Below are 13,658 nucleotides of genomic sequence, written 5' to 3' on the forward strand. Positions count from 1 at the left end.
TTGATTCACGGGAACAGGTCTTGCGGACCAAGACCATTCTATTGGTTAAGGTCTTGTGGAGACACCACGGCATTAAGGAGGCATCCTGGGAGCTCGAGCAGGAGGTTCACTCCCGGTATCCCCATTTGTTCTCTCTTTTAGGTACGGCTTGATTTCAGGAACGAAATCCCTTTAAGGTGGGGAGGTTATAATGACTCCTTTCTTTTTTTGGCATTTTTCTTTTTTGTCATTTTCGTCTTTTTCCCAATTTTCGTTTTCATTTGCGTAACCTCACTTTTTGTACTCGGATTTGATTCTGGCTTGGCATGCATCCATGATATATAATTTCCATGATATGTATATTTTTACTTTTGTAGAAAAGCATGCTAAATGTTTACATTTCTTGTAAAAGGTATGGATGCATAGTTTTTCAAAAATATTCTTGATTTTGGGGTTTTAGTGTAATTAAATAAAGTAATTATTTTTCGTCTTAGGGACCATTTTACAATTTAATTTGGAAGATATTTTCAAAAAGGACCTTTTTGCAATTTCTAGAAAGTCTGACAAGTGTCACACTCTCATTGGTCCACCTGTTGGGTTTGTTTGCGGACACTTTAATGCCTTGGATGATGACACATGGACTGTGGAGATTCACCCATTTGTTGCCCTAGGATAGGAGCACTTATTGGCATGGATGGTTGACAAGTGTAGGCTTAACATTAAGCCTTGAATGTTTACTTAGGATGGTGACAAGTGTAGGCACCATATTTTGTCTTGCATTTATGTGTGTGTGAGAGGTCGTGTAAGAGCACATAGTGAGTGGAGGAATACTAAATCCTCCACTCACCTCATTTACACTTTACTTTCTTTTGCCTTTGCTCTCAAACCCTAACCTAGCCACTATTAAAGGAAAAGCGTGGTTTAAAGCTTTAGGCTTCATTTTAGGGTCCTTCCATTTACCCTAATACTAAAAGCTTGGAATATTTTAGCTTCCCCTCACTCCCCTCTACAAGACCCTAGTTTAATTTTCCATTTTAAGCTTGGTTACTTTGGATTATAGAGATTCAATTCTCTATTGAGGTAGGGGTGGTTGTATATTTATCCTCTTTGGGTTTTATATATAGTGGAGCTATATATATATTGATTACATGATTCTTCAATTCTTGTATGATAAATAGATATTTGATATGCTTGACTTAGGATTTGTAGATTTGTAGCATGTATATGACTATTAAGTTGTGTAGGTAGATTATTGTTTAATGATTTGCCTAATACATGTGATTTCATTGAGAGTATGTAATGAATATCTTGAGATTGCACATATGTGATTAAGTAATATAGATTTCATTGAAGGTTTAATATGAGAATCTTGTATATGACACTTGTAATTACTTGTAGGTAGATTACTATATTGTATGATTAGTAATTGTGGCCTACATAGATAGTAAATTGATATGACATAATGTGTAGTATCATTGACTTGCCACTTTAGACATGTAACCATAGGAGCATGGTTAGTGTGGTTTCACCTTACTTGTGATTGGTAGGTAGTTTCATGCATCGAGATGAGATAAATGTCATGGACTTGTTGATTTTTGGAAGCTTGTAAGGATATGAAATGTTGATGTCTAGGGTTTGGTTATAGTACGAAGGAAAAGAATTTTCCTAAGTCATAGTGCGTACTAGGTAGTACCTTGTGGGTCGTAATTGCCCAAAATAACTTGTATGGTTTCGTAGCCGCATATCCTAGTTTTTCCATTGTTTGATTTCGCATTATATTTTAAGTTGTAAATCATGGATTTCTTGTAACTTGTGATATAGTAATTGATAATTCAATGCGGTTAGTGTACTTGCTTATGTATACTTGGATGTTCGTGTTATCATTTCAAATACTTGTATAGCTTGAGATGATCCCTTATAGTACCTTAAAAACATAGACGTTAAGTGGAATGCACCCTTGTGATGATCTATGTTTGGTCTTCATTATACTTGAAACTATAGGGTATGCGCATGCACCACATCCTACGAGTAACTTGATTACTCACCCTAGTTGTTTGGGTTATTTTACAGGTAAAGAAACTTTGTTTTGGGATGCATCATATCCCTAAGTTGCTTTGATGCCTTGAAGTATTATGACATATTTTGGAAAACATGCAAGTGTTAGTATGTAGAATCATTTTTTGGTTTATTATGTCAAAACATGTATTTATTGTTCAAGCTATATAATGTACACACAAGTACATCTTTTAACACTTTTTGGATGTGTATGTAATGAGGCCAAGGGCCAAAGACAATTATATGACATGTATGCTAATTTTACCTTATTGTTGTTTATGGGATTTCTAGGGTTGAAGGGTCATATTTTGCGTTTGACATGCCATGAGGCCATAGCACATTGTAGCGCATCTACCACACCATTTTACATTTGCGAGCGTGTTCATATTTCATAAAACTCTTAAGTTTCAATTTTTGAACTTTTTTTTTGGAAGAATTATGAATTTTATGCAAAAATTCATGCATTGGTGTAAGTTTCATGCTTCCTTTTGATTTAGCATGTTGTGTAAGCTTGAATGAGGCTAGAAAATGTTTTCAAACTTGTCTTGGGGCATAGGGAATGCATGAGTAGCTTCTAGGTTGGACCGAGCACATTTCACCGCATTTGACAGTAGCCATTTTACTGTCAAAGTTTGCATCGGCCGACTAATGGCCAATCATCAACCGGCCGACACAAATTCAAGCAATTCCAGTAGCCTTTCTACTAAACTTAGTCATTTCGGCCAACTGATGAAGGGGGTTTAGCCTAATAATGATAGAGGTTTGACCAGCTGGTCCTTGCCGTCGGTTGACTGATCCTCCCTGAAGCTATCTCATTTCAGTTTCCTTGGATAGCTTTCTTGCACCGACTTTAGAGGGTCATGTCTTCTTCATTTCTAATCCAAATCAAGTCATTCTTAAGTCTAAATTCAAGAGCTTGAAGTTAGCTTTCCAATGGTTCTAAACACACACCAAAACTCCAACCGTAGTGAGAGTTATTACAGTTTTAAACAGATAAGTTGTGGTATCTCTTAAACAGAGAATGTCATTTTGTTCTTTTTTTTTATCTTTTCCATTCGGACTCCGAATCAGGTGATTCTTGAGTCCAACTTCATTTATTTTTTGATGTCTTTCCAATGGTGTGCACGGTGGCACCCATTCCAGTTTGAAATAACCATTTTACCCTTGGTTCATTTCTTTTGGGTTTCGAAATCTTTACTTCGGTACTTGACTCATTTGAGTTCCGTGACTTCGTAGGGAGTCACTTTGGTGCCTTAGGGATGACGTACATCTCTAGAGGCCATCTTTCATCTTTTACTTTCACATTTCAGATCCGTTATCGGGTCATCTTTGGTTCATCACTGACGCACCGGGTTTATAAAACTTGGGCCGTCATAGAACTCTTAAGATGCAATATTTAGATGGCAATACATGATAAAAACTATTTTTAATAAAATATGCATTTAAAAACAGTTTGTATTTTTAATGAGTGCCTATGCCAAGATGATGCATAGATAAATCATATCATTAACATGTAATACCAATGCTCTTTTAGAATACAATGAATATTTAAGTACTCTTTATATATGTAATGATACCAATTACCTTGTCGTTGGAGTTGTTCCCATTTAAAAAAAAAATTCCCTTCATCATATATTTTGAAAGTATGGAAGTTGGAACAATCTCTCATCATTTTCTACCCTTCAACCATTCCTACAAGATAAACTCAAGAGATCTTCTTTTAGAATCCAAATTTTCTTGGGTCCATAAGAGTTAGGTAATGGCATATAAGTTCCTTTTGGAACCCAAATCTTCTTTCTCCTTATCTTCTTTTTAAATGGACAACTATAGATTTTATGTCCTAACTTTTTATAATAAATACATTGAGAATCACTCTTAATAAAAGAGTTTCTCTTTTTCAATAAATATACATCTTTAGTGTAAATATCAAATCCTATCCCATTTTTGAAGTTAACACTTCTTTGTTTTCCAAGCATAATAGATAGGTTTTCCTTTCCTTTAATGAGGTTAGCTAAAGTGCCATTTTGATCATCAATAATTTTCTTTAAGGACTTATTTTCATAAATAAGATCAATAGATGGTGATTCTTTAGTAAGTACATTATCCTTTTCCTTTTTCAAAGATTCATTTTCAATTTCAATCTTTTCAAGCTTTTGAAGAAAAATGTGATTTTCCTTTTTAAGAGAAGTACATTTCAAAAGCATTTTTCCTAACTCATCGTGAATCTCTTTAAAAGCATTTTGTAATTCATTATGCTTATCAACTAATTCATTGTATGAAATATCATCATCACATAATGAGTCTAAATTAGAGTTTACCTCTTCTTCTAAGGCCATGAGACACAAGGCAATATCTTCATGATTTTTAATTTCCTCATTGATGTCACTTGCTTCTTTGCTAGAAGCTTGAGAAGTTATATTCTTCTCTTGAGTTACTCCATCTTCTTCACTATAAGAGTATGAGTGAGTCTATCAAGGGCATTCAAATGGTTAGAAACTTTAGTAGAACAAGAATGCATTTCATGATAAGATACATTGTCTTTGATGCTAAGAGAATCATATTCATTGAGGTGCATATTTAATTCCTCAACTTGACTTATAACTTCATAGGTTATTTCAAGTGAGTTCCAAATATCTTTAGATGTTTTACAAAAGACAATTTTATTGAACTCATTTTTGCTTAATGCACAATAGAGATAACATATAGCTATAACATTGCATTGAGTTAGTCTAAGCTCATTTTCAGACCATTTCCCTTTGGATTTAAGAATTTCATTTCCTTCAATAACTTTGGTTGGGATATGATCACCATTTTCTATGACATTCCATACATCAATATCAATACTTTCAAAAAAGACCCTCATTCTAATTTTCCAATAGATAAAATCAATTCCATCAAAACAAAGAGGTCTATCAATGAAATGTCCCTCTAAGGAAGTGGATGTGCCAATGTTAGACATGATCATACTCTAAGATGGTTAAGTCCTTTAGATAGAGTTTAGGCTCTGATACCACTTGTTGCCCAAGAATGGACTCTAGAGGGGGGGTGAATAGAGTCCTTGTCTAATAATTGCAGATTTAAAAAATTATAGCATTGCAATTTCAACAAACTACTAAACACAAATATGCAATTTCAGATTGGTAGAATTATGCTAAACAAATTAGTAAATTGCAGGAAGTATAAACTGAAATGTAAAGAGAAGAGTTAGAGAAATTGCAAACATAGACACAGCGATTTTAGCAAGATTCAAAAACTCTTACTCCTCAGCTCAAGACCCCTCTTGAGACTTCCCAATCTACTATAGCTCCTCCTTATGGGTGGAGAGCAAACCTTGTCTTGAAGTAACACCTTGCTTCTCCTTGCTAAGAGACAACCTCTCTTAGTCTTCCTTTGGGCTAAACCAACCCTTACAATAGCTTTGCTAAGAGAACTCCTCCTCTTAGGCTTGCAACAAATTTGTTGGAAGGATAGAAGTATTACAAATCTCTCTCTCTCTCACTCTCTCTCTCTCTCTCTCTCTGATTTACAGATTATAACTCACTCTAGAGAATCAATGAATATAAGTAAAGCTCACTCTCTAAGTATGATGTATATGAGAGAAATAATTACAGAACAACAGCTCTGTCTCTAAGTGTAAATCTCATAACAATAGCTCTGAACGAAGGTCTGAAAATTGCTCAATAAATTCGCAACTTCTCTCTCTCTGTTTTGGCTATGCAAGCTTATATAAGAAAAGGTGATTGATTGTTTAGAACCTGAGCTCTATCAAAGAGTAATACCAGAACAAAAGCTCTGTAGAATGGTAGAGCAAAAGCTCTCTTGGATGCACGAAAATGACTCTTAAAGATCTATATTTTACAGCCTGTTTTTTACTGAATATATTAGCCTTCCTTAGTCAATTAGCCGTTGGGAAACTTCTGCCTATTTATCTATCCAGTTACAACGCTTAGAGTACTTGAGTAGATGAGATTCAGATCACATCTAACAGGTTACAAGGTGATGTCTAACCAGTTACTTGAATGTAAGAGATTTAGGTCATTCTTCTGGCTAGTACAACTGATCGGTTACATGGTATGACCTAATCGGTTACTTCAAGCTAAGTACTCGATTACAAACTTCTTCCTAACCGGTTACATCAGTCATTATTGGAAGGAGTCCTTTGCTGCCTTATTGCATCTACTCAGTTACCAAGATTTTCCTAACCGGTTACAAGTAGCATTTCAAGGATGGTTCATTCTGCCCATTCAGCTACTCGGTTAGAAAGATCTTCCTAACCGGTTACATGAACATCATATTTTGGTGACAGTGTTTCAGACAGTTCAACTAGATTGTAAAACGTTTAAGTAAATATCTTTACAGTATTTATAAGTCCATTTACTTTAAATTTGCAATGTAAATAAGGAAGTACCCCCCATTTGGATTCAATAAAAAATATAAGAAAATTGAAATCCAACTAAATCAAAATATAGAAAATCAGTTTTAGTACAAATTGGGGTTCCCGACAGATTTGGTAAAACTTGATCCTCTCTGTAGGCTCATGTAGAATTGATGAAAAAATCCCATAAAATCAGTTTAGGCTATTTGAAGTGTAAGGAATAATTACCGGGAAAAATTATTTGAAATAATCATTATTTAAAAAATTCATTTTTCACACTTAGCCAATTTTCATACTTAGCCAAAAAGACAGTTTTTCATCAAGTGCAAACTGGGGTCCTAATGTCCTTTACCAAGGCATGGTAATGAAGGCTTTATAGATGAGCAATATAAGTTCTAAGCCTTAACCTTTACTTTCTAGAGACCAAAGTGAATCATGTAATTGATGTGCATGGTCCTTACATTTTAGCTTAAGTGTTGAGTTCTTTCAAAACTTATACAAACTTGAACTAACTCATTCTTTAGCAATGACTTCATGTCACAATTATATATGAATGAAATGCACAGTTTATTGCTAATGGATATGGGAACATATGAATGATGAATGATATGTATGGTCCTATAGAAATGAGCTTCAAATGGATTTATAAATACCTTGACAATGAATCCTACACACTCACCAACCTATCTACCCCTTTCTTCATGCTTTGTCCATGATCGTGTAGGCTTTGAGGTAACCTTCCTTTCTTTCTTTCTTAGAGTTGCTTTCTTACTCGTTGTAATCCAAGCTATCTTTGGATGAACTTTGCATTTGATTCCTTGCAACTTCAAGCTTTTGTATCCTTGTTTTCCATGATGTGATCTTGAGTAGGAATACTTGGGATGATCTTTAGTGCTTTCATTGAGGTCATTCTTTGAATGTGAATAATCTATAACACTCAATGTGAATATTAGTCCTTAAACACCATTAAAGATTTGTTATCATCAAAACACATAGATTGTCCTTAAATAGAATCCTTATGATCAACAGCTATGAAGACATGCCGAACCAACAACAACCTCATCATTATGTATATTAAATGCAAAAAGAAACTAAGAGATAAAAGCAAAAGACAAAGGAAAAAGGGTAAATCAACCTGGCTAGGCACCCAGCCCAATAAAAGTCATAGTTGTTATCTATAAGAATGAGAAGTCATTGTTGTTATCTCTGTTGTTTAGTGTATCGATTACACTTTCTAACAAATATAGTTTAAGATATACCATGTGTAATGACCCAGATTTTCGGATAAATTTTCTTCCGTTGTCTTTTCCCTTCTAAGTTTGGTTTCTTATCGATTAGTGTCATCTCTAGTGCTCTGAAATGATTTCTGAGACTCTTTTCTTTGGATTGACAACTTCCTTTGAGGACCGAGTCATTTCCATATTTTCACTTTTTAAACACTATTCACTTTTCGTCCTTTTCCCTATTTTATCTTTTTCCCTATTTTGTCTTTTCTCCGTTTGTCACTTTGTTGGCGTAACCACACTTCTTGTGTTCAGAGTTAGTTTTTGACTTCACGTATCTTCATTCTCAGTGGTTTCCATGAAATACGTATCTTTACTTTTGTAGTAAAGTACTCTGGTTGCTCCCGGTGTCCATAGGGGCATGGATGCACAGTTCTTTGAAATCTTTTTCTTTTCTTGGGGTGTTTTTCATAAATATCTTTTGAAGATATTTATTTCAGGGGTTTCTAAGAAAATATCTTTTTGGAAGATATTTTCATTCTGGGACAGTTTCGCAGTTTTCACTTTTTGGAGGGGCCATTGTGCAATTAATGAAAGTTATTGCTCAATGTCTTGTTTTGAGCCTGGATTCTCGTACGGGATTCATTTTCACTTTTCGTAGAGTCATGTACTCTTGGAATTTCCTCCTGGTCGATGTTTTCCAGTTTTAAGGTTTCTGGCCCCGGTTTGTGCCAAATTCGTTTGGGGTATAACTTTCTGTTCGGGACTCGGTTTTTGACGCTATTTCTTCCGTTGTTCATATTTTCTAATTTTGAATCTTTTTTGTTCTAGAGTTTCGCCATTTGAGTGCGTCTGCTCGAATTTCACTTTTCCGGACCCGACGGGGCCCTTTCGGGGCACTTTTTGAGATTTTCTATAAATAGGAGCAGTTAAGAGAAAATATCAGATTTTTCTCTCTCTCTCCTCTCTCTTGGCCGAATCTCATGGCAGCCATGCTTCTCTCTTCTTTTCCGGTCACTTCCCTTGGTTGAAAAGGTGTAGTACCTTTGTGTTTATTATTCCCCTCACCGTGCCCTACCTTTCCCCCTTATTAGAACTCAGTTTTGGCCATTTCTTGAGTTTGGGTTTGAGGTCAATATGTGTTTTTGATGGGGCTTTCTTCGGATTCTTGTTCGTGGTGCTGTCCCCGACAAAACCTAGAAGTTTCATCGGATTCGGAGCACTTCCATTTTGGTGGGGATTTGAGATTTCATCTCAAATGGAGGTAGGGAATGTTTTAGGATTATTTGTGTGTTGTATTATGTGTTTCCCATGATTATACAATCTATATGTTTGCCTTGTATCAAATCTAGAAAGTTAATAATTTTTATTTCTTTGTATAAGATTTAAAATTCATAATGATGTGTAACTTTGATTTGGATTGTGGCATGCTAGAAAGTTTAGTTTTAATATGTTGGTTAACATATATTAAATTGGGATTAATTAAATAAGGATTGCACTTTTTAATTAATATTTATCTTTTGTGAAAGATTAAAGTTCATGGCCATACCTTGCATGAAATTGAGTTGTATTATGCTTCTAAATTAAGTTTTGACATGTTGTTTAACATACTTTAATTTGAGAGCATTTGGTTGAGTATGAAAATCTAGAGGGTTTAATTATTTTTATTTAATTAAACTATATCTTATTGTTCCATGGATTTAATCATGTTTTAGAAGTTGTTACTATTTTATGATCATGGATTTAGACTTGTGGTGTATTCACTTGATTATGTTTTAAGCATTGAGTACCTTGTTGTTAAAATTATATTCATGAGAACTTGTTTCCAATATTGGATATATGATTGACTTGTGTAATGAATTGTACACTTCGTGTTGACATTATGTATGCCATTTTAGAATTTGAATCCTAAGACATGGATTGTGTGGTTTCAACCTACTTGTGCATGGAAGGTGGTTTGTATGCCTTATTATATATATATAAGTTTTGAACTTGATATATATTTTGAAATCTCTTGGGACATTGTTACATATGACATGGCTAAAGTTCGGCTTTAGTGCGGGAGGTATGAGTTCTCCCCAATTGAGATAGTGCGCACTAGGGTGGTCTTCCCAGCAGGTTAATGCCCGGAATAACCATTTTGTTCTCGGCGGAAATCCGAGACATGATGTCCAAGTCTTCCACTATTTGTTTTCACACTTTTAGATTTCTAGTTGATAATCTAGAGAATCTATGTCATGATGTGTGGTATTAGATATTCTAACTATCCTAAATTGTTATATTTAGTTGATCTCACACTTTTAGATTTCTAGTTGATAGTCTAGAGAATCTATGTCTTGATGTGTGGTATTAGATATTCTAATTATACTAAATTGCTATATTTAGTTGATTTCGCATTTTAGATTTTAAGTTGATTACTTGGAAAATCTATACCTTGTTGCTTTGTGTAAGCATGTTCCTATATTGATGCTTGGTGTAAGCATATTCTTATATTGTTGCTTTGTGTAAGCATGTTTCTATCTTAATGCTTTGTGTAAGCATGTTATATCGTGTTGCTATGTGTAGCATGCTCTTGGGTTGTTGAAATTGCATAAAATATGTGTTTTATGATAGTAATGATCTTAGGTAGCTATGATGCTCCCTGGGTCTCACCTTTGACATAGACATTAGGTGAAATGAACCACAATGATTAAATCATGCAAACTTGTAAAACGTTGGTCAATGCATGCTCATTTCCTACGAGTAGTTTTATGTTACTCACCCCTACGTTACTGGGGCATATTTTAGGTACAGGACTCAAGACTTGAAGATTTCATTGCTTGGGTGATTTGTGGCTTCACGTGACAAAACTTGTATTCTTGATTTTGTGTATGTAAAGTGTACATAAGTACACTCTTTTTAATGTATTTGACATGTATAACGTGAGGCCAAGGGCCGCAAACCTTTAAGTTCATATGCATGTAATTTAAACTTCAAGTTTTGCCATTAAAATGTATTTTGTCAACTTTTGAGGTTTGACATGTCAAATCTTGAAATGGAATGTAATAAGGCCATGGGCCATTGTAGCATGTTTAAATATCCATATTACACTTGCGTGCATGTTCACATTATCACACACTAGCGTATTATGTGAATTGAACATGCCATGGGGGATTCCAAGTAGACTTTCAGCCTTGAATGCATAACTTGAAATTTTGCACTTTCTCGAGTCATTTTGGTCGACCGAAATGGCATTTTGGTCGACCGAAATGGCATTTCGGTCGACTGAAGCCTTTTGGGTTTTGTTTGAACCTTGAAACTTCACTTTCTAGTAGCCAAAGTCAGCGTTTAGGGTCATTTCGGTCGACCGATGGCTCATTTCGGTCGACCGATGGTTCCTTTTGGTGTATCAAACCAACCAAGCCTTAAAGACTTGTTTTCAGCTGAAATTTTGTCCATTTCGGTCGTCCGATGGGTCATTTCGGTCGACCGAAATAGCTAGATCCCGAGAGTAGCTTCAGTCCAGTTTCAGCACTATTCTTCCGACTTCAAATGACCATAACTACTTCGTTTTAAATCCAAATGGGATGATTCTTGAGCCTAAATTCATGGATTTTGAGTCAGCTTTCCAATGGTACCAATTCCATTCTTAGATTCCAATCACAATGGGAGTTATTCAAGTTTTAGTGAGAGGGTGTCGATTTTCGCTTAAACCAGGAAAGGGCGTTTTGTGAGATTCTTGTCCAATGTTCTTAGAACCTCTTGGAAAGTCTTGAAATGATTAGATTAGGTTGTTTCCACCTTATTTGACTTGTTTAGAGTCAAGTTTCTCCTTTTAATGGTGAGTTGACCATTTTGCCCTTTGGTTATGGTTTTTGTCCTTTTTGACCCTTTGTTTCCGCATTCGTTCTCATTGAGCTTCATGACTTCATGGAAGGTTACATTGGTGTCTTAGAGATGCTTTAAATCTCTAAAGACTTCGAGTTATCTTTTGCTTCCGCGTTTCGGACTCGTTACCGGGTCAATTTTCGGTTCATCACTAACGAACCGGGTTGAAAAACTTGGGTCGTCACACCATGAATCTTGCATGAAATCAAGACAAGGCTTTTTATCATGGCAAGAATTAGAAGAAATCAGAATGCGAAGGGCTGTCATCAGAAAGAACTTCTTTATTAAAAATAAGTCCCATATAGACTTGCACCTTTAATAGAAGCGGAAGAGCACTCCGAAAGGCCTACAAATCCCGAACTCCTCTTCTATCTAACTCCACAAAAGTGGCAGAAAGATCTCTTGATGCAAACAATAATTTATTCACAGTATGCTTGCAACAGCTTTGGAGCACAGCCTCTCTTGAGTCTCTTCGTCAACCTCAGAAAACCTTCCTCGACACCCACCTTCAGCACACCATCCTATACCCTACGGCACACCATTAGTGTCTTCCTTCACCACCAAATTCAGCACATGTTTCTTCTGAACAACGCACAGCAGTAGACATTATCTCTTGCCACTGGAGTTCCATCTCATCGACGCATAAAGGAGAAATGGGATTTGTAATTGAATACGAAATCAAGGCTAACGTAGTATATTATGTTTTTAAGTGTGCAAAACATGTCCACATAGCCTTATCTAGGTTTCCGACATTTTTTTTTTTTTTTTTTTTCCTGAATGGGGTGTTTTATATAAAATAAATCAAAATAGTACAATTACAAAAAAGGAGGTAAACCTGCATTACATATCAAGGAATGGAAAATGTCCACTTCCAGTAAAAGAACAACCTATCCCAAAAGCAAGACATTAATGACCAATTACAATTATAAAATCTGCTAGACTAATATTTAGATATGTAATTACATCCCAAACAATAGCATGCACTGCATGTGAACTCTGCTCTTGTATCCCATTATGAAGGGCAACAATTCTGATACCGTATCTTCCAAAGAGTAACCGGAAACAACCCACTTAAAATCTTGTATTTAATGGATTTGGTAGCAGTATGCTGACTAAACCACTCCACAACTTGATTCAAACTACTGAAACTTGGTTTCTGTGCCTGCAACAACTCAAATAATCCTTCCCAAATCTCTAAAGCAAAGCCACAATTACAAAACAAGTGATCATTTGAATCATCCCAGCAAAACAGTTATGACAAATGGCTGAAAGTTGCAATCCTCTTTTCTGTAAATTCACAAACGACAAGTTTTTGTTACGTAGGATGACAACAGCACAAATACTAACCCTTGGCCTGCATATTTTCCAACACAAACTGTGACCATTAGATCTGCAGATATTCCATGCTGTCATCAAAGAAAAATTCCCATGCTTCCATTTAATTTGATCACTTCCAGAATGTGTAACCACCTGCTGTATAATATTCTTCATGTGATTCGAGAATTCAGCAAGTAAATTCCAAGCACCTTGCTGTAACATGACAAACAATCCAGTCTGTCTATCATAGTCTCGGAATCAAGTAGCCCCAAACAATTGAATCAAAGTTTGCTCTTGACACCAAGGGTCTGTCAGCAATTTAAACTGACTATCATCACCAACCTGAAAGGTCACATTATCCAAAATCAACTCTCTAGCCCCCAAAATATACTTCCAAACAATTGAATCAGTCACCTTTGGCACAACCAACCAAAAATTAGTTTTGTTTAAGTACAGCCTGCAACCATTGTATCCATAGCTTCTCTTTTTGCTGGATGAAATCCCAACACATAGTCATCTTTGCATCACAATCAATATCCTTAATCCTTCTGATGTTGAAACCACCCTCCTCTGCAGGAAGGGTTGCTTGACTCCACTTCAGTTGAGCCATCTTCTTGGTGTCCTGCTTGTCACTCCACAAAAAATTTTTACATCTTCTTTCTAACACATTTTTCACTTCCCAAGGAACCTTGAACCCAAAAATCCAGTGATATAAGTATGAAAAAAGCACTGATTTAATCATCTCCAACCTCCCAGCTAAAAATAGATTAATTGTATTCCAGTGACCCAATCTAGCATTCACTTTATCAATCAACAATCTGTAATCTCCAGTTTTTAAAATG

The sequence above is a fragment of the Cornus florida genome, unplaced genomic scaffold (genome assembly GCF_030987335.1).
Source record: "Cornus florida cultivar Cherokee Brave unplaced genomic scaffold, ASM3098733v1 CherokeeBrave_3.0.0_Hap2_Chr06, whole genome shotgun sequence".
In the NCBI taxonomy this organism is placed as follows: domain Eukaryota; kingdom Viridiplantae; phylum Streptophyta; class Magnoliopsida; order Cornales; family Cornaceae; genus Cornus; species Cornus florida.